The sequence below is a fragment of the Polypterus senegalus genome, chromosome 10, assembly GCF_016835505.1.
Source record: "Polypterus senegalus isolate Bchr_013 chromosome 10, ASM1683550v1, whole genome shotgun sequence".
NCBI lineage: Eukaryota > Metazoa > Chordata > Cladistia > Polypteriformes > Polypteridae > Polypterus > Polypterus senegalus.
In genome coordinates this window covers 125940489-125966227 of record NC_053163.1, presented here as the reverse complement: position 1 = coordinate 125966227, position 25739 = coordinate 125940489, and the positions used below count along the sequence as shown (strand labels likewise).

At 42.1% G+C, this 25739-nt stretch overlaps 1 protein-coding gene and 1 long non-coding RNA gene across 2 annotated transcripts in view; both read right to left on the bottom strand.

Moving 5' to 3' along the window:
• Nucleotides 1–3935, bottom strand: part of LOC120537532 (mitochondrial ornithine transporter 1-like) — a 60308-nt gene extending 56373 nt beyond the window's left edge. The window contains exon 1 of the mRNA XM_039766543.1: nucleotides 3783–3935. The gene's annotated coding sequence lies outside the window, so the exon portion shown is untranslated. The remainder of the gene's footprint in view (nucleotides 1–3782) is intronic.
• A 465-nt stretch (nucleotides 3936–4400) lies between these two features.
• Nucleotides 4401–10434, bottom strand: LOC120537533. Its single transcript, XR_005635341.1, has 3 exons — nucleotides 10045–10434; nucleotides 4935–5040; nucleotides 4401–4861 (listed from the first exon to the last, which is right to left on the bottom strand). It is a non-coding gene; the product is annotated as an uncharacterized LOC120537533 (long non-coding RNA).
• Between the last annotated feature and the right edge of the window lie 15305 nt (nucleotides 10435–25739).

The following is a 25739-nucleotide window of genomic DNA, read 5'->3' as shown; positions in this document are numbered from 1 at the left end:
GCCAAGTAGAAAACTGTGTGCTGCATGCAATCCAGAAACAGAACCTTATTAATGAAGTGTCAGTTTAATTTTAATCCAGCTATTTGCAAATTGCAAAGTCCCTCTTTGCCATGAAAATGAACTTAATCTCCAAAAATCCATTTCCACTACCGTTGTGAAGAAGGCTTCAAGGCACCCAAGAAAGTTGAGCAATCTCCAAGACCATCTCCTAAACTTGGTTCAAATGTGGGATCGGGGCACCATCAGTGCAGAGCTTGCTCAGGAATGGTAGCCGGCAAGTGTGAGTGCATTTGATCCTTGGCTCTGCCCTCATTCTCCTCCTTTTCTTGATCTCTAATATCATCCTACAGACCATCATCCTATGCTGCCTAACTACACTTTCCCCTGCCACCACTTTGCAATCTTTAATCTCCTTCAGATTGGCTCATCTGCATAGGCTATAATCTACCTGTGTGCATCTTCCATACTCTTAATGTCACCCTATGTTCCTCCCTCTTCTTAAAATATGTATTCGCCATAGCCATGCCCATTCTTTTTGCAAAATCCACTAACATATGATCTTCTTCATTCCTCTCCTTGACACCATACCTACCCATCACCTACTTGTCTCCTCTGTTCCCTCCACCAACATCTCCATTGAAATCCACTCCAAACAACACTTTCTGTCTTGGGTACACTGTCCATCACTTCCAACTCACTCCAGAAATCTTCTTTCTCATCCATCCATGTTGATCTGGCAAAATTTTACACCAGATGTCCTGACATAACCCTCTCCATTTATCTGGGCTTGGGACCGGCATGAAGAAACACATTGGTTTGTGCATCACCTCTGGCTGGGTTAGTATTTATTTATTTAGTTATTTATTTATTTTTTGTCCAGCACAATGAGTTGGATGCTTTCCCTTTCAAAACTCTTATTCTTCTTAGCTGGCCACTGATTCAAATGAGACCCAGTAATAATGTCCTCAAGCAACTGCTTAGAGGTATTTCTGCTCCTGATTAAAGATTCTTGAATTCCACAGGAAAACTCTTCTAAGGAGCTCAACCTCTGCCTCTCTCCAGGTTTCTGCTAAACAGTAAACATTTGGATTCCCATCAGTCACCCCATGAAGATCCTGGATGGTAGTCTTAACTAAGTCATTCTAAAACTGGAAAAGACTGGGATCTGGAGGTCTAGTGTGCTGCTCCATTACAAGATTTCTCATTTCGGTGGAGTCCTCAGGCGGGTCAGTAATCAAGGAACATGGCCATTCTTTAATAGGCTTTCTGAGAAAAGAAGGTCCATTCCTTCATCTCTTTGACTCACTAAGCTCCTTCAGGGTCTTTCCCCAAGAAATGTCATCATCTGGATTGTCTTGGGTTGCAATGTAATTTCAGTTTTCTAGATTGGTTAAGTTCTGCATTTCCACCACTCTGGTGCCAACAAACACTTTACACCAGCAGGGTTCAGATTTCAGCCAGGTTGGTACTGTAGTGGAATCACTCCACAAGAGGACCAGCCTGATAAGCAAGCTCAGCTCTGTGGTAAGCAGTTGCACTAACTGAGCATCTGTTAAATCAGTAAAAAGCTCTAGGTGATGCATTGAAATTTGCCGTTTGGGGGCTACCCTGGACCTAACAATCACAAAGCTGACGTGTATTCCCCACTTTTCATGTTCAGTACGTAGATAGGCAACAGACCCATATAATCGCTCTGTGGTGTCACAAAACACATGTAGGTCTCTCTTAGCCCCGGGGGTATCGGCACATGGTGGGATGCAGCAGCAAGACAAGATGACATGTTATATACCACCTAGCTCCTCCACCCAGGTAAGCTATCATTGTACAAGGGCTTTGGAGGTAATGCGATCATCCTAACTACTTTCAGTCTTCCAAAGATACTGTACCAGAACCTTGGCTCATGCGTTAAATGAGGTGATAAATCTCAGTGGGTCATACTGGCTGGCAAGCACCTTATAAACCTTTCGCTTAGTTGGCTCAGTGCATTCAATTGGCAACATCTGTAAACAAGACTGTCCATGGCACAGTTCCAGTGGAGACCTAGTGTTGGCTCCTGTGGCTCTTTGCCATACTGTGAAAGCCACAGTACAGAATTCTCTGATCTGGCTTCATCTGGGAGATGTTGGACAACTGATATGAAATTGCTGGCCCACTGTCTAATTTCAAAGCCTCCTATGGAAAGGTGTTGACACAGCTTATCTATGAACAGCTTGGCATTTTCTATACATGGTAGACTCTGCAGACAGTTATCAACATAAAAAGCTTGATTGACACAATTCCACACCTCTTCATAGCCTTCCTGATTGTCCTGAGCATTCTTTCTCAATGCTTATGTGGCACAACAGGGGCTACAGGTTGTGCTGAAAGGTAGGACTTGCCATTCAAATATACTTGGTATCTTATCACGTTCCTTATTTCTCCATATAAACCTCAGTAGTGACCTGTCAGAAAGTAGCAATTGTTTCTGATGAAACATAGCCTTGATGTTACCAGATATGGCAACTATATGCTGGCAATAAATCTAAAAGAACACCCAGTAATGAGGGTCTAACAGCTGGACCTGCAAGCAGACGATCATTTAAAGCAAGTCCATCACTCTGATATGAGCAGTTGAATACAAGCCTGTATTTACCGTTACACTGCAGCATTTGATGTTCTCTTCAGGGGCCTTTATTATTATTATTTTTTTTGTCAGAATTCTGACATGGCCTGCATCCACAAGCTTCTGGATGTGCACTGTATGTAAGTCAGCCAAATCATGATCTTTCAGGAGATATCTTTCTACACATCTGAGGTGGGGAAGCATGGCTTCTGGAGAGGCAAGGAAGAGTACACTTCCTGAACATCTCAGTAATGTAGTGGCAAATCTTTTGACCCCATGGACCCTAACTCTCAAAGTCTTTGTTTCAAGCATGTCCTGGGCTTGTTGGTCTTGTTTGGACTGGGTCACATGCTGCAGGTTCCAATAGTTTAAAGTGTCCACCTGCAGGAGCTGCTCCACATTTCCTAACAGTTTAATAATGTGGGATGAGACATTCATCAATATACACCTTTCATCTTGTCCTTGTCCTTGGATTAGACCTGTGGGCCCTTGTAGTGTCCATCCCAAAACAGTGCAACCTGCAACTGGTGTGTCTGGTGGACCAAAATTGAATGGATGAATCAGCATTACCAGGTGGGAAAAATCTGAGCCTATCAGAAGCAAAGATCATGCCTGATCTATTGGTGGTAATGGTACATTGCGGAGATGCAGGTAGCACTTCTTTAATTCATTAATAGGGTATGATTATTCTGACAAGCACAGACTGTTGGCAGTGAAGAGCCATTGAATGGTATATTTCTTATCGGGTTTATTCACTGAAGAGACTTCGAAGTTCACTGCACTTCCAAGAACCGGAACAATATCCTGTCGGATTGTCCTAAGAGTCATTACCTCTGGTGTTTGTGGTAACTTTAGTGTGCTGACTGCCTCAGTCATGATAATGGTCCTTTCCGATCCATCATCTAGGATAGCAAAGATCTCAATTGTAGTGTGCTGTGATAAGGTAGGCTGTGACCGCTTGCTGTGACCTAACCCTAACCCTAACCCTAACCCTAACCCTAACCTTTGGGTGCCTAAGATTCACAAAGCACCAGAATCTTGGCCAATACCCTATCAAATACCAGCAGGTAGACCCATTGTATCAGACTGTAACTCGGAATCATATAGGATAGCAGAATACATAGATAATTTTCTTAATCCATTGTCACAATCACACAATAGTTATATCAAAGATACTTACCACTTTTTACAGGTTATAAAAAATCTTAAGGTTCCTCCTCATTCCTTCATGTTCACGATGGATGTGGAGTCAACATTGATACCACCATGGGTTTGGAGGTGGTTGTCCGACTGTTTGCGGAGAATCCGGCTCCGGACAGACCGGATCAGGCCATCCTGGATCTCCTTGGCATCAGCCTGTTGAATAACGATTTTGTGTTTAATGAAAAATTCTACCTCCAGGTGCACGGGACTGCCATGGGCAAGAAATTTGCTCCCGCCTATGCCAATATTTACATGGCTTGGTGGGAGCAAACAGCCTTTCGTAAGTGCCCCAAGGTACCGTTTAGATATTTAAGGTACCTGGATGATATCTTCGGCATTTGGACCTTCCCCTCAAGGGACTTCGACCAATTTGTCGGGATCTTAAATTCGCATCATCCGGCTATCAAATTAGTTCCAACAGTGAATCAGGTATCTTTAACTTTTTTAGACACAGAAATCTATTTTGAAACAGGATCATCAACGTTCAAAACATTAATTTCCCGGATTTACTTTAAACCTACGGATACCCATGCTTTATTACATAAATCCAGTTTTCATCCCAAACACACTTTCAGGAGTATAATTAAATCACAATTAATACGGTTTTATAGGATCAATACACATTTAATAGATGCAGAATCAGCCACACAATTACTTTTTCGGGCATTACGTAAGAGAGGTTACACGCGTCGGTTCCTCCGGGAGGTCCGGGCCGAGGTTAAAACATCTATCTCCAGGTACCTGACAACAGCGGGGGCACCAGCGGGAGGCAATACGGGGGTGCCACAACTTCCTCCGTTTACAGATTGGGACATCTCCAGGCTGGCAGACGCCCTTTCAGTTTATTCCAGTTCTTCCTCGCAAATCTCGGTTTATTTCTCTTCAAACTCTTCTTCTCCTAGATCTTTTTCTGGGGAAGTTCCATTGGATTCCTTAGATTCTTCCAGTACTTCTTTAAATTATCCCTTCAACTTTTCAGCATTTTCTGAATTTCAATTGATTTCAGAACAAAATGTGCAGGAGCTTCTCAGATCGGAATGGTTTCTATTAGATTCTCTGGGGAGCAAGATAATAGATTATTTTTATCAACTTCAAAAATCATATAATATACTTACCTATTCTTACTTACCTTTTGGTCTTCTTTATTCTTCGGATTCTTCTCTCTCGATCCTCCCGGTCTCTTCCTCATATTGGTCTTCTATTCCGGTCCAGTTCTGGAATCTCCAGTGGGCCTCCTGTTGCGGACAAAAAATTAAAAAAGATCAAATAACCCCACCCAACTCTAACCTTAAAATCCGAGGGGTGGGCAGCCCTAAGGTTAATAACTTGTTCCTGTGGGGGGATCTGGACCCTGGGACTACAGGTTCTATAGTGCCTGACCCTGATGCTAGAGCCCCTGTCCTTGGGGAATTGGGGGATCGGCTAACCCTCCCCAGTCCTAAACTTAAAAACTTTGGGAGGGGCAGCCCTAATGTTAAGACCCTGGCCCCAGGCGGACTTATAGATCAGCTGACCCTCCACAACCCTAAACCTAAAAACTTAGGGGGAGACAGCCCTAAGACTAAGACCCTAACCCCTAGCAAACCTAGAGAGCAACCAACCCTCCCCAACTCTAAACCTAAAAACTCAAGGGGAGACAGCCCTAAGGCTAAGACCCTAACTCCGGGTAAGCGGGGAGAGCAACTAACCCTCCCCAACCCTAAACTGAAAAACTTAGGGGGAGACAGCCCTTATGTTAAGACCCTAGCCCCGGGCGGGGTTGAGGATCAACTAACCCTCCCCAATCATAAACCTAAAAACAGTGGGGGGGCACCCATCAGGTTGAAACCCTAACCCTAGGTACGATGGTGGGGGGCCAACCAACCCTAGGGGTTGATAACCCTAATGGGGAGGAAGGGCCCGAACACTTGGAGGGGATGGGGGCTCCGGGTCGGTGGCAGGGACGGGGGGAGCTCGGTCCCCTGCATGGGGAAGAGCCACGGGGGAACTTATCAATCAATATTCATCAAAAGCACAAAATTCCAGTTATTCTCACCTACTCGCACCATTCCAGATCAGTTATGGGTGCCCTGCGCTCCCATTTTATGGAGGCGCAGGGGACCCATCCACCACTCAGGAATTATCAACTCATTGCAGCTTACAGGAAAAACAAAAACTTAAAGGATTATCTGGTTCATGCAAAATGCCCATCAAAAAGAAAGCCCAATAAAACAGCTTGGAAAATCCCCTTTGCCAGGAAAAAGAACATTCATAATAAACTGGCAAAGGTGGATAAACCCATTTTTCAAAAATTTCAGCTTTTTTCCAGAAATTGTATTTATGGGATAGTGTTCCACCTATGGCTTGACCTATGTGGGGGAAACTAAGAATGCGTTGAGGGACCGCTTTGTACAGCACCTCAGGCTCATCTCGAACCAGAAAAAACAAACAATTTTATATCAACATTTTGCAATACAAGGGCATAAACCGGTCATGTTTGGTCTGGAGCAGCAGAGTAACTGGAACAAGACCAGGAGACTGAAGGCGGAGAAGCGATGGATAACAAATTTGAATACCTTGGTCCCCTTGGGACTAAATGAGAAAGTTAATTAAAAAATTGTTTTTAGGAAAATTATTTATGAATATTTTTTTGTACTGAGGGATTTTTTAAGCAGGATCTAGGGGGTTATTTATTTATTTATATATTTATCGAATTATTTATTGACTTATTTATCTATTTATCTATTATTCATTTAATTATTTATTTATTGATTTAGGGAACCGAGTTTTATTGGGGGACTTATTTATTGATTTATTGATTTATGACTTTTTAAAATTTTCTTAGATGGGAGGGTTGGCAAATTATAAAATTTTAGGGGGGACGGATGTTTGGGTTGAGGGGATTATTAATTTTACCAATATTTTTAGGAATCTTGATTTTATTAATATCCCCCAAAAAATCTTTTAGTAATACCCCAAAAATAATCTTTTTATGGGCTTTGATTTTTTACCTGTTTGATTTTAACTTACTTTAAATACTTTAAGAATTTTATTCGGATTTTTTAAAAAAAGCTTTTATAACATCTTAGGAGGGGTGGAGGAGGAAAAAACAGAAAGAAAAATTAAAATTTTAAAATGGGACAAGTGTACCAGTGCCTGCCAGTAATGGCCATATCCCCTACCCTAAGCCTAACCTTTGGGTGCCCAAAGACATCAGAGGAATATTCCATTGTGATACTGAATAGCTTGCAACAGAGGGTACCTTTCATCTTGATGGGTCATATCCCACCTTGTAGGTTCAGGGCTGGGGTGGAACGGGAGCCTCCTGGTGGATACGGAGGCAAACTGACTGCTGACTTGTGTAAATCAGCGGCAGAACTTATGTGTTGAGTTTTGCTCGTGTCAGTAAATAAAACAGAAGGACTGACCTGACCAGCTGCTGAAAGGTTAACATTTCCAGCCATATTAATTAGGTCCCTCTTATCTGTGGTACTGTGAAGAGCAGGGGTCAGCTCATCAGCACTTTGCTCCTTATCCATTTGCCTTTGAACTCTATCCTTGGTTCCAACTCGAAGGACCATGTAAATGAGGGCTGGCCTCAGTACGCTAGACTGGTGTAGGAAATGCGGTGAGATAAACTCCAAAAGGCAGGAGACACAATCAGATGTCTGGCCGCTATTAACTCCACAGTTGCACAACTTTACTGTTGTAAACTCCCCCTTCCAGGTGGTATAGAAGTAAGTAAACGCTAAAAACACAGTCTGAATTCAGAAAGGGCTTTTGCTGTGGTCTGTATACAAAGTTACCATATATATTCGCGAATAAGTTCTCCCGCGGATGAGTCGGGGTTTGATTTTACAGTATAATTTATGGTATTTTATAATGTCAGTCATATAAATCGAATGCGGAAAACTCACATTATTGATCCAAGAGGTTATGATATGCTAACGCCCACCTGAGAGAGTAACCACGAAGCACACTGCCTTATTTTCTATGTATTGTGTCTACATGACCACACAGTAATACCAGAATGATTCCGAAGCGATGTTTGCACTGTTTTGTGTTTTTTTTTTGTATCTCACACCCTCATACACTTTTACTGTAAGAGCATCCCTTATCTACAATGGAGTGTTCGATCAGAAGAAAATATGAAGCTGGTTTTAAATTAAAAGTCATTGAAGTGACGAAAGAAATTGGTAACTGCGCTGCTGCAACAAAATTCAATGTACCTGAGAAACTGGTGCGAGATTAGAGGAGGCAAGAAGATGTAAAAAAAAAAAAAAGTGTTGCATTTTTGAAGGGGCATATAAGTCAGGGTCTGATTTTATGATCGATTTTTTGGGTTTCAAGACCTGACTTACCGGTATATACGAGTATATACAGTAAATATGCTAAGTCACAATATTACAAACAATTACACATTTTAACTACTCTGCATGTCTAAGTTTAACAAACATTTAAACCTCTTCATATCAAATTATCTAGAATAAACTTACTTTTCCGCAAGGATGCGCAGCATTAATGGCCCAGGTGATATGGGAAAAGGACAAACTGTTCTCACAATGTGCAGCAAGTAAAGAAAAGAGCAGAAAATAGTAACAAAGCATGAGCTTTCACCTGGAAGTATGCAAGAAAAAAAGTTTTGCAAATGGTTTCCAATGTTCAGCCAATAAATGTCGTATTTAACCTGGCAAAGGACTTTCTCACACAGTTTCTTAATGAGAAGCCAATCCTCACTAATAACAGATCTTATTTAATTTCATAGTTTGTTAGTGTTTTAATTCTCCCATGTCTGTTCATTCTTAAATCATAGATTTTTCTTTTCCTTTCTAATGATATATGTATCATCCAAGTGATTTGAAGCCTAAAATGGAGGAGTAATTTTCACTTCTTCACTTTCTTTTCAGTTTCCTGCTGAGTACCAAGTAGCGAATGATGAATGCACACAAGTGGACATGGAGACAAGCTAAATGTAGAACTGCTGGTTCCATTGTCATTAGCATCTTATTGCTAATAAGGAGCAGTTAGAACAATGAAGGCAGCTGTTTAAGACTAAAATAAGCAATTTAGGGTTCAAAATCTTAACAAGCGAGACAACCATAATGAAGCAGAAAAATGTCACTTGAGCAATAAGAGCTTCATCAGCAATGAATGATTTTCATGAAGCAATCGGGTTGAAACAAAAACCTGAAGCCACTGCGGCCCTCCGGGATCAACGTTACTCAGCCCTTATTTAATGGGTCTGTGCCTTAAATAGAAAATAAATTAAATGAAATTAATTACTAGCAAAAACTAGTCAGTAATTTAAAAAATAGAATGAAAACCTGTTGCCACTGTGGGTCAGAGTTGTCCAATCCTGGCTTAGAATATAAAACAAATGCTGCCCAGTCAAATGTGCAGCTTTTCATACAAAAGAATACAAGTAACGCAAAAGTAATGTGAAATTTGTAGCGAATCAGATTTATAATAAAAAACTATATAACATTAGTTTTTCATTAGAAAACCCGGTTTCCACGTCTACCTGTATTAGTTTAAATGGCACTTTGCCACTCGCAATTGGGCGGACTCGCTGACGTATCGTGTCTGCTGGGCAACACAGTGAATGCGGCGTCTATCTACAGTATATATGTCTATGCCCTGCCTGGGGTTTGTTTCCTGCCTTGTGCCCAGTGTTGGCTGGGATTGGCTCCAGCAGACCCCCGTGACCCTGTAGTTAGGATATAGCGGGTTGGATAATGTATGGATAACGTTAGTTACTTTTTTGTAAGTAACGTGTAATGTAACGCCAAATCAGAAGGAACACACAAGTCCACGGCGTGCAGGAATCTTCGTAACACCCCCACCCTGCTTGGGAGTCACGGGCTCTATGCTCGTTTTTGGATTCATGGTTTCCCTTGATGATACTTATTATTTACTTATTTGCGCATTTTAATCACATCTCAGCGTTTTCCGAAAGAACTCCATATAGTGAATCGCGCACGTAAAGTAGGCTTCTGTCTTTGCCGGTTTATCCCGGTTTTGTGAAACGCACTCACTACAGAGTCTTCTCTCACGCTGTTCACGGGGCCGCTGTAGCGAGTCCCTCTCGAATCCGGAACCCTTGGGGCTGTACAATATTTTATTTTAAGGTAATAAAATTAATTCACTTCCGTGTTTAAAAGATTGGCAAAATATTTTTTATATTTTAAAAGCATAAAATAAATACACGTTAATTGACATCTTACATATTGTAAAAGGAAAAGAGCCATAGGAGTACATACCTGTATTAACTGGTGTGCAGAATTCACGTCTGATCAAGAAAAGGGTTAGAATGAAAGCCCGCGCAGTGAGACACCCCCTCGGAGACACCCGATTGGCAAATGACAGAACTGCAATTATGCTACATGAAAAGGCGTGCATTATTTAGTAATGGGGACTTTAACGGGAAAAAAATCAGGGATAACGTAAAGTGCTTTTCTTTGTAAGCGCACCACGGGGCGCCCTTCTGCTGCCAAGATCGGCGCTTTGCATTTCTTTCATATGCCGAGCACGCACTTCCTAATCTGCCAGAGTCTAACTGTGCTGTGTCGGTGAATTAAAATGTGTGAGGTGTCCTCCGATGCCCGGGCGCACTTCTCAATTAGGGCAGGGCTGGCTGTCATTGCTGAATTACACCACATGGCGTCGACAGCACGGCGACACGGAGGCGCGGCTCTTGTAGAAAAGGGAGGAGGCCTGATGAGAGTAGCAAAGCCAAAATGCGGATGAGAGAATGGGAAATAAAAAGAAGTTGTTACGGGAGAGTAGCGGCAGTACATTGATGCTAAAAGATCGTTTAAAGCGTGACGTATTACCCGCTTAGTCTATGAAACTGGATTCTGCTTTATGTGCTGAGTCAGTCAGATCGAATAGCGTGTCTGTCCTTTTTTTCAGATTCTGACCAGATTGTACCATGAGCACAATAAATAGATAGCTAAATATATATTTTGTATAAATAAAATATATCATTGAAACTTATGACCAAATTATTATAGAATTTTTGTCGTCTTCATCCACGTGTATTCTAATATCCTTCTTTCTTCTTTTTATATTTTAGACAAAGTAGGTCCAAAATGCGCTTCCTGAAGTGTTTCAGATAGCAAAGGTGATGGTGACTGATAACTGAGATTATAATGATGACCTGGATGGGAGGGGCTGGGGGGCTCCCAAAAATAATGAGGTAAAAATAATGAAGTTAACAACCATAATAGTAAGGATATGCAAAGGACTGACCAATACAGACATCTGCTATTTAGCCTTTGTTTTGTGAAATTGTGCTGGAAAATTTGGGTCCAAAAGTGGGTGGACAGAAAATGACGATAACCTGATTTGTGGGTAAGCTGTTCTTCTTTAACAAGATACTTAATAATAATAATAATAATAATAATAATAATAATAATAATAATAATAATAATAATAGCAATGTAACCTTTAAAACAGCATTCTAAGCACACTCTTTAAAACAAGTAGGCCACAGCCATTCTTCAGGGCAAATACTGTAGGGGAACCAGTTTTGATTTCCAGAGGACCCATCCACATGAAGGTTTCAGAAAGAATCTTTTATTTATCTACACTCTTGACATGCTCCATACAGTGAATAACGGATTTGTGAAATCTTAATGGGTTATTGATTTTAAAAGGATACTTGCTACATTCAATAATGCAGACATAGGTTCAGGTTTTCTTGTCCCTCAGTATCCTTCTAGGTAGCCTAATACACATTAAAGATTTGGAGAATCAAAATGTCCAACTGTGAAAAATGTAACCTACATTTTAGTAATTATGACGAATCTCTAATTTAATTAGATGTTATTTTTCCCCAAATATTATTTTCAGGTAGTAGGTGGGTGTTGTTTATAGATCTGTTTGTTAGTTTGCAGGTGTTATTAGATTTAAGATGCTGAAATCAGATCTGGCAACAGAATTCCTCTGCCACATCAGGATTTTGATAGTTGAATTTTTAAAATGAAAAAAAAAAATGCTATTTTAGAGGAAAAAAACAATATATTTTTAAAATTAATTATTTAGAAATGAAAAACATTTAAATTACAATGTATATGTTCTTAAAAACCCTGGTTCTTTATTGGCATTTTATGGGTCTTTACTGGGTGGTGTGGTTCCTCGTAGAGCAATCATTTGTCAAAACCCAAGTTCATTCTGGGAGGACTCTTCTCTTATGAAGTTGGTTCTTTGTGTTTTAAAAAACGTTATAGCACTGCATGTAGAAAAAAAATTAATAAACTGACATCTTTGATGTACAATAGGCTACCTAGCAGGACAGAAACAGATTAGAAAACCCTGAACTTAGCCTGTGTTACAGTATGCAGTGATAGTCCTTTTAAAATTGGGAACCCGTTGGTGTTTCACACATCTGCTTCCACCTTGGTAATTAACTGTATGGAGTTTGTTATGGGCCTAAAAAATTAAGCTTCTTTCTGGGACCTTCATGTGGATCAGTGTTTTAAGAACCAAAAATGGTTCCTCTATGTCCTCACTCATAAGAGCCACTCAGGCACCTTTATTTTTATGATTTTACTTGTTTTAAACATAATGATTACTTCCAAAAACTTATCATTTACTAGTTTTGTTTTTTTGTCCTCTCTCTCCTCTGAAGGTTTTGAGATGGAATGACCAACAGCTGTCTGCTAGCCTGAACTCACTCCACTTTCTGTTATAAAGTCCTGGAGGAGCCTCTCCCCACATTCATCAGTGATCGCTCCCATCTCCTCTTGGACCAGAGATCAACCCGACCTTGCATATTTCTGTAAAGGCCATTTAAACTAAAACATTGGCATGTTCTTGACCTCCTAAATATTCACTCCTCACTTGTTTGAAGGAATAAGTAAAGAGCAAAAAATGTGTAATAAATACTTAATTATAGGGCTCTGTCCACTTCAACTAACATTAAGAAAGAGGAATGACTGCTATTTTTTCAGCTTAACATTTTGTATACTTCAAATGATATTCTGACCACAAAAAATACTTATGTCATAAAACAAAAGAAGTTTATTTAAAATAAAAATGAAGGGTTTTTTCTTTTTCAAATTGGTGTTTTTCTCGCATAAATGGTTTGTGGTAGAGAAATTCCAGGGCAAAATCCAACCTGCTAACATTGCAATCGAGCTCCAGCCTCAATGGCCACATGTTTTGGGCCTTCAGCAAATTAACCTCATTCTGGACCAAAAATCTTTAAATGCCTACCAGACAGCCTTGGAGTCACAATCCCTCCTAATCCACTAACAGCTGTGTTTGGTATACTCCCAAATGGGCTTAAAGTGGAGAAGGACAAAGAAACTGTAACTGCCTTTACTTGACTACTAGCACATAGATGTATCTTGTTCAACTGGAAGAAGCCTAGCCCACCTCTTTTAAGTCAGCGGTAACTGATGCTATATACTATTTGAAATTGGTCAAAGTCTAATTCTCACTTAGACGATCAGTACAAAACATTTTAAAACCAGGCAGAATTTAATCAATAACATTTTAGAATAAGCATTTATATTTTGGAGAAGGATTCTCTTTCCTAACTTTTACTCTTAAAAGTTTCACTCTGGCTATTGACCTTCCTCTCTTTCTCAAGGATGGGGATTGATTTGAATTTAGTTTTGTCAAGTTTAACTTGATTATATGGACTGTTATGTGCTTTTAATAAGTTCAATTGAATGTTAAAAAAGAAAGAAATTCCAATTTCAGACATGCATGCATCACTCCCAAATCTATAAAGTAGGCTGCTATTATTTTGCACAGGAGGGCTTTGGTGCCAACTCGTGTTATTTAGAGGAAGCTGTAAGTGGGCAGCACTTTTGCCTCACAGAGCCCATGTCATGGGTTTGAATGTCATGCCTGTCCACTGTCCATTTTTCCATGTCTACCTGGCTTTTGAAGTACAACAACAACAACAACATTTATTTATATAGCACATTTTCATACAAACAGTAGCTCAAAGTGCTTTACATAATAAAGAATAGAAAAATAAAAGACACAATAAGAAAACAAAATAAATCAACATTAATTAACATCGAATAAGAGTAAGGTTCAATGGCCAGGGGATACAGAAAAAACAAAAAAACTCCAGATAAAATCTGTAGGGATTCCAGACCATGAGACCGCCCAGTCCCCTCTGGGCATTTTACCTAACATAAATGAAACAGTCCTCTTTGGATTTAGGGTTCTCACGGAAGGGCTTGATGAAGATGGTCACGTAGAGTTCTGCCTTTTAATCCATATATCATTGTAGGAGCATCATGAAGCTTTGAGTAGGTGGAGATGGCGCAGGCCTGTGACGATGTGGGTTCTGGCTCCACGCTCCTTTGGCTGTTTGGGAACCCTTGAACCCAACACCGTCGATAATGTTGCCGAGTGAGCTAGTCAATGGAGGCAAATTGACAATTGAGCAAGGGGTGGTGCAAAAAGTGCAATAGTGCTTTTATTAAAAACCAACAACAACAGTGTTCAAATAAATAGTGCAGTTTCAATGTTCATTAAATAAATAATCCATAAAAAGAACACGTGGAGGTTAAAAATCAATAAATAGAAAAAAAACACATCCTTAAAAACGAGAGGTTAAAATCTTCTTTTAGGAAGCAGTCTTAAAAACCAACAACAAGTCCGGTGCTCTTCTGTTAGCGTCTCACCTGCTTATCCCGTTTGGGCCAAGCAGCAGGCAAGACGCTCTCTGCAGCTGCCCTCCTACAACACACCCGAGACTGGAGACCTCCCATCCCTGGCTTCGGTCTGGCACTCATCCCAGTCCCCGAGACTTGATTACCCCAATAGCCAGGACGCTCACATTGGGGACTCCACCACCAAGCCTCCCGACTTCCGTTGCCTTTCCACGGCCTTCTGCGGCTCGTCGCTTTCCTCTAGGCACTCCCGCTACCTGCTCACTCAGCGGGAGCAACCTCAACTCAAACGTCTAGGTGTTGGCCTAACACCCAGCTTCCATACAGCTGCCCACGAGCGCTCGATAGCGCGCTCACCACATGCACGCACCGCGTGTCTGTGCTCTCCGGCACCGCCTGCTTCCACACTCGCTCCCTGTAACCTCCGTCCTCTCCTTTCCTTTCACTCTCCGATCGTTTCTCCCCCCACAACCGACTTGCGCTTCTTTTTAAAATGACGAGGGCCACAGCAGCTGCAGCATTAGCCACGGGACAATCATAAATGTGGGCAGTTCCTCACCTGTGCACTAGGTGAGAAACGCCCACACCCTACGGATCGTCCCGCAGCCCACTATGGCCCAACGTCCCCTCACTAAGCCGCGAGCACATCGATTATTTATTAAAAATGGCCTGTGCTCAGTGAGCTGTGGACCCTTAACACCACAAGGCCGCCACCACAAAGAAACCTGAAAAAGAAACAGAAAAGAGAATAGGGGTCAGTACAGATTTTAGAGCCACCATGAATAGTTACTATGATGAATTGAACATATAGAGTAGTAGTAAGTAGTAATTCATATTACTGTCACGTGTACGGTGCACAGTGAATTCTTACTTTTTCTGGGCTGTCCGGTACTTCTCCTACATCCCAGAAGAGTGTAAAGGTTCTTTAATGGCACTTTATGGTTCTTCACTGGATTGTGTGGTTCCTCATAAAGCCATTGCTTGACCAAGCACTATTTCATCGTTGGACGTGTTCTTTGAAGATGAAATCTTTAATCGAAAGATTTGAAATGTTTAATGTGTGGTAGGCTACCTAGCAGGGCACTAACAGATTAAGAAAGTCTGGACTTAGCCTGTGTTACTGAGTGTGGGAAGAGTCCTTTGAAAATCGGGACCCATTGGCATTCCACAGATCTGCTACCATCTTGGTATTTATTATATGGAACCTGCTACAGATCTAAATAAATAAAAGGTTCTTTCTGGAATCTTCATGTGGACGGGCCTTTCAAGAATCAAAAAATGGTTTCCCCATCGCATGACTGTGAAGAACCACTCTGGCCCCTTCATTTTTAAGGGAGTGCATGTTAATGCCTACATGATTTGTGTTGTGGTCACAGAGCCAGAGTCAGCAGGGCTCACGTTTAGCTCACTCCTCCTCTCCTCTTTATAACCTTTTGTTAAGACACAAAAAGATCAGACAAGGAATAACAAATCCCCATATAAAGGACTGCTTGTACCCAATGTCTGTTGTGACGGATGGCCGAGATGCCCCTGCAGCATATGTTCCAAGGGAGCAAGCATGGGAAACCCAGTATCTCCCCCTGGATGCCATATGGCAGCCTCACTGGGTTGCAGTAGTGCCTCATACTCCTGCAGGGGTTGGAGTTTGGTGCAGCCCTGTTGGGTTCCGCAGGCGCTGCCAGGGGGTGCTGCAGCAGGAGCTTCTAGCCCCTTCTGGGCACTAGTCTCACCATACCTGGAAGTACAGCCGGATGTCAGCAATCAAGCACCTGGAGCACTTCCGGGTGCCTAATAAAAGAAGCCAGCAACCACCACTCATTGGCCAGAGTCGGGAGGAGGACAAAGCTTGACGGAGGAGTGGTGGAGGAAAAGAGTTTTTAGAGTGCTTATGTGTATCTGTACTGGGGACTGTGTTGTGCCTGTGGGGTCACGGGGCAGACGCGCCCCACAAGTGAAGAAAAATAAAAGTTTGTTTATTTTTATACGTGCCTCCTGTGTCCATCTGTGTCGGGTCAGGTGCCTATATAGCGCCTTTGTTACACTGTTTATTATTAAACAGGATAACACGCCTCTTTTAAGAGCCAAAAATGGTTCCCCTATAGCATCGCTCTAAAGAACCGCTCTGACACCTTTATTTTCAAGAGTGTATTTGGAGATTCTAAATTGGCTCCCATGTGCATGTGTGAGTGAGCGAAAGTACCCTGCGATTTACTGCCACCCCATTCCAGGGGGGGTCTCCTGCCTTGAGACGGGCTGTGGCTTCTCACAGTCCACAACTGAATTAAGTGATTTTAAGAGTATTTTCTTTGGAATTCCTTAGTTGGCATTTGTAAATGTGAGGGTCTTTTCTGATAGTTGAGGCAGCACACGATGAAGTGGTTCACTTCTCATTGTTCACTCAACCTCTGCTTCTCCAATCAGTCTCAGCCACCTTAGCAGAGTAGGTGATCAGTTTTGATTTTGTGTAGCATCCCAACCATACTTCATATCATAATAATGGGACGATTGGCGATATGAAGTCATCTCACGCCAGCACATGCAGTCTCAAGCCTCTTGATGTCACTTATGTCAGGAGCCTACTCTGGCAGGGGCCAGTCCGTCACAAGGCCACCCAGATAATAGGCAGGCTGACATCTCAATGCGGCTTATTGACGATGTGAAGTTGTACTCGAGCTCCATATGTGCAAAGCATATAATTATTCAACTTAAAATCATCTATTGAGCACATGTGCCTTGTTTAAGATTGTCCAAAATGTTTCCAGGGCAAGATCTAACCTGCGAACGTTGCAATCGAGCTCCAGCCTCACTGGGTCACATGTTTTGGGCGTGCAGCAAATTAACATAATTTTGGACCAAAATCTTTAAATGCCTTTCAGACAGCCTTGGTGTCACAATCCCTCCTAATCCACTAAGAGCTGTATTTGGTGTTCTTCCAGATGTGCTTAAAGTGGTGTGGTCCCCGGCCGGGACGCCCAGGAGGACCAGAGGAGGGCTTGTGCCTCCTCCAGACCAAGAGGGGGCGTCCGTCCTGGTTTTGCTGGAGGCCTTGGGTAAAGGGCTTGAAAGCCCAGCCCTGTAGGGACCCGTGGCGCCCCAGTGCCACGGGGAGCCCGGCACTTCCGCCACACCAGGAAATGCCGGGGGGAAGACGACAGTGGACACCCGGGCGGCTTCCGGGTGCGCAGCCGGCACTTCCGACACACGGGTGTGTGTCCGCGGGAGATTGCAGGGAAACAGCTGGAGCCCATCCGGGTTCCTATAAAAGGGGCCGCCTCCCTCCAGTCATTGGCGAGAGTCAGGAGGAAGCAAGACGGAGCTGGAGTGAGGACTGGAGGCAGCCAGGAGAGAAAGGCAAAAGGACTGTGTGGCCTGGATTTTGGGGAATCGGTGCAAGAGGCACTGGGGTTTGTGAGAGCACGGTAACTTTGTAAATATTAGTCTATAAATAAACGGTGTGTGGTGAAGAACAAGATGTCCGTCTGTCTGTGTCCGGGCCAGCGTTCACAGTGGAGAAGGACAAACAAACTGTGATTGCCTTTACTACACTACTGGCACGTAGACTTATCTTGCTCAACTGGAAGAATCCTAACTTACCTATTCTAAGTCAGTGGGTAACTGATGTTATATACTGTAGTACTTGAAATTGGAAAAAAATGAAATACTCACTTAACAGATCTGTGGAAATCTTTTTAAAAACCTGTCAGGATCTAATTAATAATATTTTAGAATGAGCATTTAAATTGAGGAAGCGGATTATCTTCCCCTTTTTTATTCTATTTATTTACTTACTTATCTTTTCTACTATTAAAGTTTCACTATGTTGGCCTAGCTCCCTTTCTCATGGGTGTGGTTTGACATTTTTGTATGGAATTTTGTTTGAGTTTAATAAATTCAATAAAATGTTAAAAAAAGAAGACTTGAGGTCGCTGCACTAACTGCTGTGCCGCACTATCAACACACCAGACACGTGAACATTCATCTTCTTCTGCTATCAGCTTGCGTTTTGCTTTCAGTTTTATTTTCAAATAAGTCATTTCATTTCACATCAGACTGTTTTCTTCCAGTCTGTTTAGAAGGTGATTGGTAAGCACATCTTGCTTACCACTTGTAGCTAAATTCACATTAAAAATGCAGAGATTAATTAACTGTTATGAATGCTTATATAGTAAAAAACATACTCCGCTCCCTGGGTGTCTCGCTCTGTGCTGGATTAGTTTGGAATAATATTTTCAACATGAGAGACTTCATTTATTTGAAAGTGTGACTGACTGTAGACCAGCATGCCATCTTCTCTGATTTACTTGACTACATCTTCAGCTGACTTGTGTGATTTCAGTTTTTTAATTAGTTGATCTTGCATGACTTTCCATGTTTTTGTTCATGTATTTTCTGAAACCACTCTTGTTCTTAAAAACTCATCAGGCACTGGAGCTGATCCCAGCATGACTGGGTGCAAGCTGGGAGTTTACCTCGGATGGGACGCCAGTCTATCTTTAGGCACACTGGGTCAAGTTGGAGTCACAGGTTAAGGTAACAGTTGGGATGAAAAGACAACTGGAGAAACATCTACATGAAGACCAGGACAAGGACCTGGACCTGCAGGACTACAGCACAGAGCCACCTTATTTTATAGACTGTGTGATTGTATTCCTAAAAATATACTATAATATTATATTATTTCATTAATCTAATAATTAAGAAAACATAGCAGTTCAAGGGGGCAGCCCGTAAACTAAATTCATGTCTTTGGGGTGTAAGATAACAAGTCTGCAAGACATGGGGTGAACATGCAAACTCCACAAAGACCCTGACCAGCGTGAACAATGAGCTGAGGCTCCTAGAGTAGTTAGACAGCAGTGCTAGCCCCCATGTTACCCGGTAAGGACCTTCTCTGACATGGCACACGAGTGCTCAACATGCTTCAGATGTGTTTGGCATGTTAATGGATATATTGATTTACTGCACATATTAAACATACACAGATCTTTATTGTGGCCACTAGTCACAGGTGCCAATGGTGTATCCAGAACGATAAGGCAATGACATGACACAAGACAGGAGCTGGTACTGCTTAGGAGAGAGCCCATGTCACTGTGAAAAACAGGAGCCACCTGCAGGTGGGGTACATCACTCAGGTACAGTGGGTGCCATGACAGGAGGTCTTACAGGAATACAAGTTAGATAGAGAGACTCAGGGAAACTAGAAGGGTGTGTGAAGCTTACAGATGACAGAAAGATGTTGAAAGCAAACAAGCAAAGGTGACAAAAATTATTGGACCAACCAGGCCTTAGTAAGTGGTATTGGATATAATATTATCAGCAGTCACCAGAGGGCACTGTGGCCTGAAAAACCTTAGCTCAGGAGGTGTCTGGGGTTGGGGTACAAGTTTTAGAGCAATAGATGAGAAGGAGAAATCTGAGACATCAGAAGATGAGAAAGAAGGGTGGACAACCAACAAACTTGCATCTATTGTGTTCATTCTTTCTGTTTATTTCATACTGTGCTTTCTTTCTGTGTTTATTCCTTTCACTCCTTTGATATATTTTAGACTCTTTGACCCCTCTTCAAATGTAGTGTGTGCATCGTATTTATATTTATTTATTTTATTTATATGCATAAACTGTCATGTGGTGAACACTGGCCTTACACTTTCCATGCTCAGCACCACACCATATTGTATTTCAATAACCTTTTTGGATTTACAGTTCATTCTGTATTTTTTACCTTTATCTATCTATCTATCTATCTATCTATCTATCTATCTATCTATCTATCTATCTATCTATCTATCTATCTATCTATCTATCTATTTAGTCACATGAGCAAGCCTCAGGAGCATGCCACTGCCTCTGGTCAGATAAAAATGATCGAGAAGTAATTATTTGTAACACATCCAGTAAGTAAGTTTCACTTTGTTTCTCTAGAGAGCCCCAGACACATTATATGCCTTCCGCCTGACTGCCAGACGCCTCACCTCTATCAGTCCGTTCCCTATTTAAGAATAATAACAACCAGAAATTAGTATTCTTTGTTGAACCCTGCTGTCAGTGACAGAAGATCTCCAGTGGAGACAGCTACTACTCTTTAAAAACATAAGCTGATATTAGGCTGTTTGCCTTGACTGATGGTCTAATTTTTTTGTACTTCAGATGCGGTGACTTTGAAGGCCACTGAAGAACACTAACCTCATCATTATGTTCATGAAGCCAGTTTGAAATGGTGTTTGCTTTGTGATATGCTGCATAATCATACTTGAAGGAGTCATTGTAACCATGAAGGGATGTTCATAGTCAGCAAGAAAACTCAAGTAGGCAGTGGCATTCAATTGAAGATTGATTGGTATTAACAGATCCAAGGTATGCCAAGAAAATATTTTCCGCACAATTACACCACAACCTCCAGCCTGGACTGATGAAGCGAGGCAGGTTGAGTGCATGGATTCCTGCCAAATTCTGACCCCATAATTTGTGTGCCTCAGCAGAAATTGAGATTCATCAAATGAGGCTACGTTTTTCCAGTCATCCCGTTTGGTGAACCTGTGCCCATTGCAGCCTTAATTTTCTGTTCTTGCCTAACAGAAGAGGAATCCAACATGGTCTTCTGCTGTTGTAGCCCTTCCACCACAAGGTTCAATGTGCTGTGCATTCTGAGATGCTTTTCTGTTTACCCCACTTGTGCAAAGTGGTTATCTGGGTTGCCTCAGCCTTTCTATCAACTCAAACCAGTCTGGGCATTCTCCTTTGACCTCTGTCATCAACAAGGCATATCCATCCACAGAACTAATGATTACTGGATGTTTTTTTGCTTTTCACCTGATTCTGAGTCAACACCAGAGACTATTGTGTGTGAAAATCTCAGGAGATCAGCAGTTCCAGAAACATTCAAAATAGCCCATCTGACACCAACAATTTATTCCCATAGTCCAGGGTTTCTCAACCGTTAAGTTTTTGCGACCTGAGTTTTCATAACAGTTTTAATCACGCCCCCCTTTAAGGTTTTTTTGAAAGGAGCCCACTAATACCAATTTGTTCTTTTTTAATTAATGATATATCATAAATGCATATTTTATTATACCTACTTAAATTTTATTGACATTTATCTAACTCTATATTTATTTTTCTAGTATCAGAATGTAGTTGAAGTTAATCTTCATGCCCCCCTTTTTGTTATTTTGCGCCCCCCTACTATGGCCACTGCCATAGTCAAAGTCAATGAGATCACATTTTTCCTCATTCTTGTATTTGACGTGAACATTAACTGAAGCTCCCACCTGTATCTGCAAGATTGTATGCATTGCACTGCTGCCATGTGATTGGCTGATTCGATAATTGCAATGATAAGCAGCTGTACAGGTTTTTATAATAACTTGCTCAGGGAGTGCATGGCAAGTGTATATTCCAGAAATGCTGCATCTATCCCTTTATTGAATCTTTTTTTTTACTTTAGAGGACATTGGAGCCTATCATTGTGGCATAAGGTAGACGCCAACCCTGGAAGGAATGCCAATAAAACCATTGTAATGAAGAATATGTCATCACACACATGCGATTAGGAGGCAGCTAAAGGGCTTGAGTAATTATAATACCACCACCAACCAGGGAGTGCCGGAGTGAGCCGACTGTCTTTCTAAGCTGCTTGCAGACCATTCCCGGGAAATCCCGCCAGGTTCAGGCACCCTCGATGATGTCACTTCTGGTCCTGATGATGTCACTCCCGGTCCCGAGGACATCACTTCTGGTTCCGGCTTCAAAAATGATGTTACTTCCTGAATGGGCCTTTAAAGATGCCATCTTTCTTGTCTATGATCAGTTCTGTTTTGGACTCAGTCTTGTGAACATCTGTTCAATCATTTAAAAACTTTTGCCGCCAGGATACATTATACGGGTGGCTGCCCCAAACCTTTATCATGTCTTTTTGTCTTGTGTTTTATCACAATGTTTTTAATACGTTAGAGCAGTGGTTCTCAAACTCAGTCCTGTGGACGCCCTGCGGCTGCTGGGTTTTGTTCCACACTTATTCACAACCAGTGATAATACCTGATAATAATTTAATTAGCTGAGATTTTTTCTCTTCTCTTTTTCTGCATTCAGAAAAGTACAACAATATCATTGTTACATTTATAAGTCATTCTGAAATGTTTCTATTTTTCTTTGTAGGTTTAAATACTTATCTCTTGTCACACGTGTGAGTAGGAGGGAGCTTTATGGACCAAGGGAAGGTAATTCCACGCCAGGCCAGGGGTTGGTGGTGTGCACTAAACCCTCTTCTGATGTCTCTACAGACCGAAAATTGGAAAATCTGCCTGATTCACCCATAAAGACATCACTTCTGACTCCGGCGCCCAGAAGAACGTCACTTCCATGTCATTTCCGGTCATGGCCTTTAAAGCTGCCATCCAGTTCAGTTCAGCACATGAGTGCTCATTCTAAACCCTTTTGCAGCCAGGGAGAATATAAGGGTGGCTGCCCCAAACATTTTTTGTGTGTGTCGAGGCTGTTCATTTCACACTCTCTCATGTTGTTTTCCTGTTATTTTGTCCTTTTACCATGTAGTTTGCTCTCTTCATTGCATCCTAATAACGACAATTAAAAACAAGAAATCGGGGCAAATGACACCGAGTGATGAAAAGCTGCAACCACTTTAGCGTCAGACCCACTAATTAGTAAATAATGAATTAAATAACTAAAATAGATGGAAAAGCAGATGACAATCAGGATGAAAATATTGATAAAGTAGGTAAAAAAAACTACAGTACACTATCCCTGTATGTCTGTTTATACATTTTAATGAAAATTTACCAAATTTAGTTTTGTAATTTGTACATTGACCCCAAAACACAGAAAATAACATCTCAGTTGCTTAGCCCAGGAGTTCAATTCAAAAGAGAAGTTGGTTGGAACAAAAACCTGCAGCCACAAGGGGATCCCCAGGAATGAGTTTGGGAATTCCTGCATTAGAGTGCTTGTACGTAACTAAATTTCTAATATTTTTCCTTGAAATACATTTATAAAATGACATACTCTTAATACAGGGTTTTGAGGGGCCTGAAGCTTTCCCAACCAGCACCAGGTTTGAGGAACAGAAGTGCCTTGGACAGGGTGCCAGTCCATCACAGTGCCCAGTCACACACACACACACGCACACCCATAAGACCAGTTAACATCTCCCTAATCCCACATGTGTGTTGGGGTGTAAAAAGAGAACGTGAAGAGAACTAGAAATGGGTTGGAGACCCATGCCAGGAAGGCCCCTTATGATGTGTGATAGTCCCTGGCTGGGACTCCCTTTTGTGTAGAGGACCAGGGGAGTGGGCATATCACCAGCAGTACCTTCCCCGAGACACAAGGGGGCAACCCCCCCTGGTTTAGATCGGGGCCACGGGACTGGAGCTTAGGGGGAGCTTGGATAGTTCCGAAGCCGTGGTCTGCAGCACTTCTTCCACACCCGAAAGTGCTGCCGGAACTTGATTGAGGAGCATGTAGAGCACTGCCGGGTGCGGTATAAAAGAGGCTCCCTCACTCCAGCAAGGGAGCCGGAGTTGGGTGGAAGAAGACGGAGCTTGTGGGAGAGGAGTAGAGGCGGTTGGAGAAAAGAAGAAAGGACTGAGCTCTATTGGGCTTTGTGCATTGTGCTGTGCCAAAGAATAATAAACGTGTGTGTTCTGGACATTGTTGGTCTGTGTATCTGTCTATAGCCAGGCTGATCCTCTACAGATACAAGGTGTGCTAAGACCCTGCCGGCATTGCCATTATACGCAGTAGTAAGAGACGAGTGATGCTACTCCTGTCCTCCTGGAACAACACTCTTGAGCTTGATGAAGGTCCTTTTAAAGACAGCAGAATTAGGAGTGGCAGTGGGTGCAAAGAAAGGGGTTTCTGATCTGCTGCCTGGTCAGAAACTTCAGAATTCCAAAGAAAACACAGAGACACGTGAGCCCTCTGGCTCCTTTCATAAATGGTTAATGGGGTCGTTATTGTCACATGTACTGAGTTCAGTGAAATTCTTCCTTGCATGTCCTACTCAACATTCAACACAGCAGCACTCTCTGACACCATGATTAATGAATAGAACTACTTTACCTTGAAATGTCTGTCTTCCTTACCTGAAAGTCTTGGAACACATTTGTCATAACCTCGGAGCAGCAACTGACTGTATATTAGACTCTCTCCTCTGGCTTCCTTATTGCAGGTTGAGATGGATAATCACGTTCATGACATGGGATGTAGGAGGAGAGCTCAACAAACACAGGAAAGACATGCATACTCCACTTGGGAAGCAGCCACGAGCAGGATTTAAACCCAGGATCCTGGATCTACAAGGTAGCAGAACTAAGCACTGTGCCACTGATACATGTTTTTATAATTTTGCTTAAATGTGAGTGTACTGCTCAAATCAAATCAAATTAAGTCAAAGTCAAGTCCAGTGGCTTTATTGTCATACCATCCATATGCAGTATTGCAGCATGCAATTGTCCGAAACACCATTCCCCAGGTCCGCCATGCAACACATTTTGTTGATGTTGTGACTGCTATGTTGAATGGACTGGTGTCCCAACCAAGATGGAGAGAAGTTCCTTGCCAGGATGGGAGGACTGCTTGGAAAGAGAGAAGGTGTCTGCTCAAGAGCGTTATGTCTTCCCACCTGTACACACAATGGCAGCATCCCACTGGTGTTACATCCCATATGAAGGGCCGGCACTGATATGTAAGGCGCCTTTGTGCAGAAACTGATTTGGCACCCTTCATAAAAATTACTTAATTTTCAAAACTACATTACCATTTTACAATTCATTTTTCGTATTCAATCTATACTGATGATGAATACATTTTTTCAAGATTCAATAAATGTATAAGGACTTACAAAATCAATACATTTAAGTGGAAATTCTCAGTCAGTCATTCAGCCAGTCAGTCATTATCCAACCCGCTATATCCTAACCACAGGGTCACGAGGGTCTGCTGGAGCCAATCCCAGCCAACACAGGGCACAAGGCAGGAACAAATCCCGGGCAGAGTGCCAGCCCACCGCAGGACACGCACACACCGACACACTAGGGACAATTTAGGATTGCCAATGCACCTAACCTGCATGTCTTTGGATGGTAGGAGGAAACCCACGCAAACATGGAGAGAACATGCAAACTCCACACAGGGAGGACCCAGGAAGCAAACCCGGGTCTCCGTACTGCGAGGCAGGAGCGCTACCACTGCGCCACCGTGTCGCCCAAATGGAAATTCTATACAACAGAAATGTTTTTTAAAATAAAATGGTGTACCGAATTGGGTTAAAAACCGTATTCACCACCGTAGTTGCT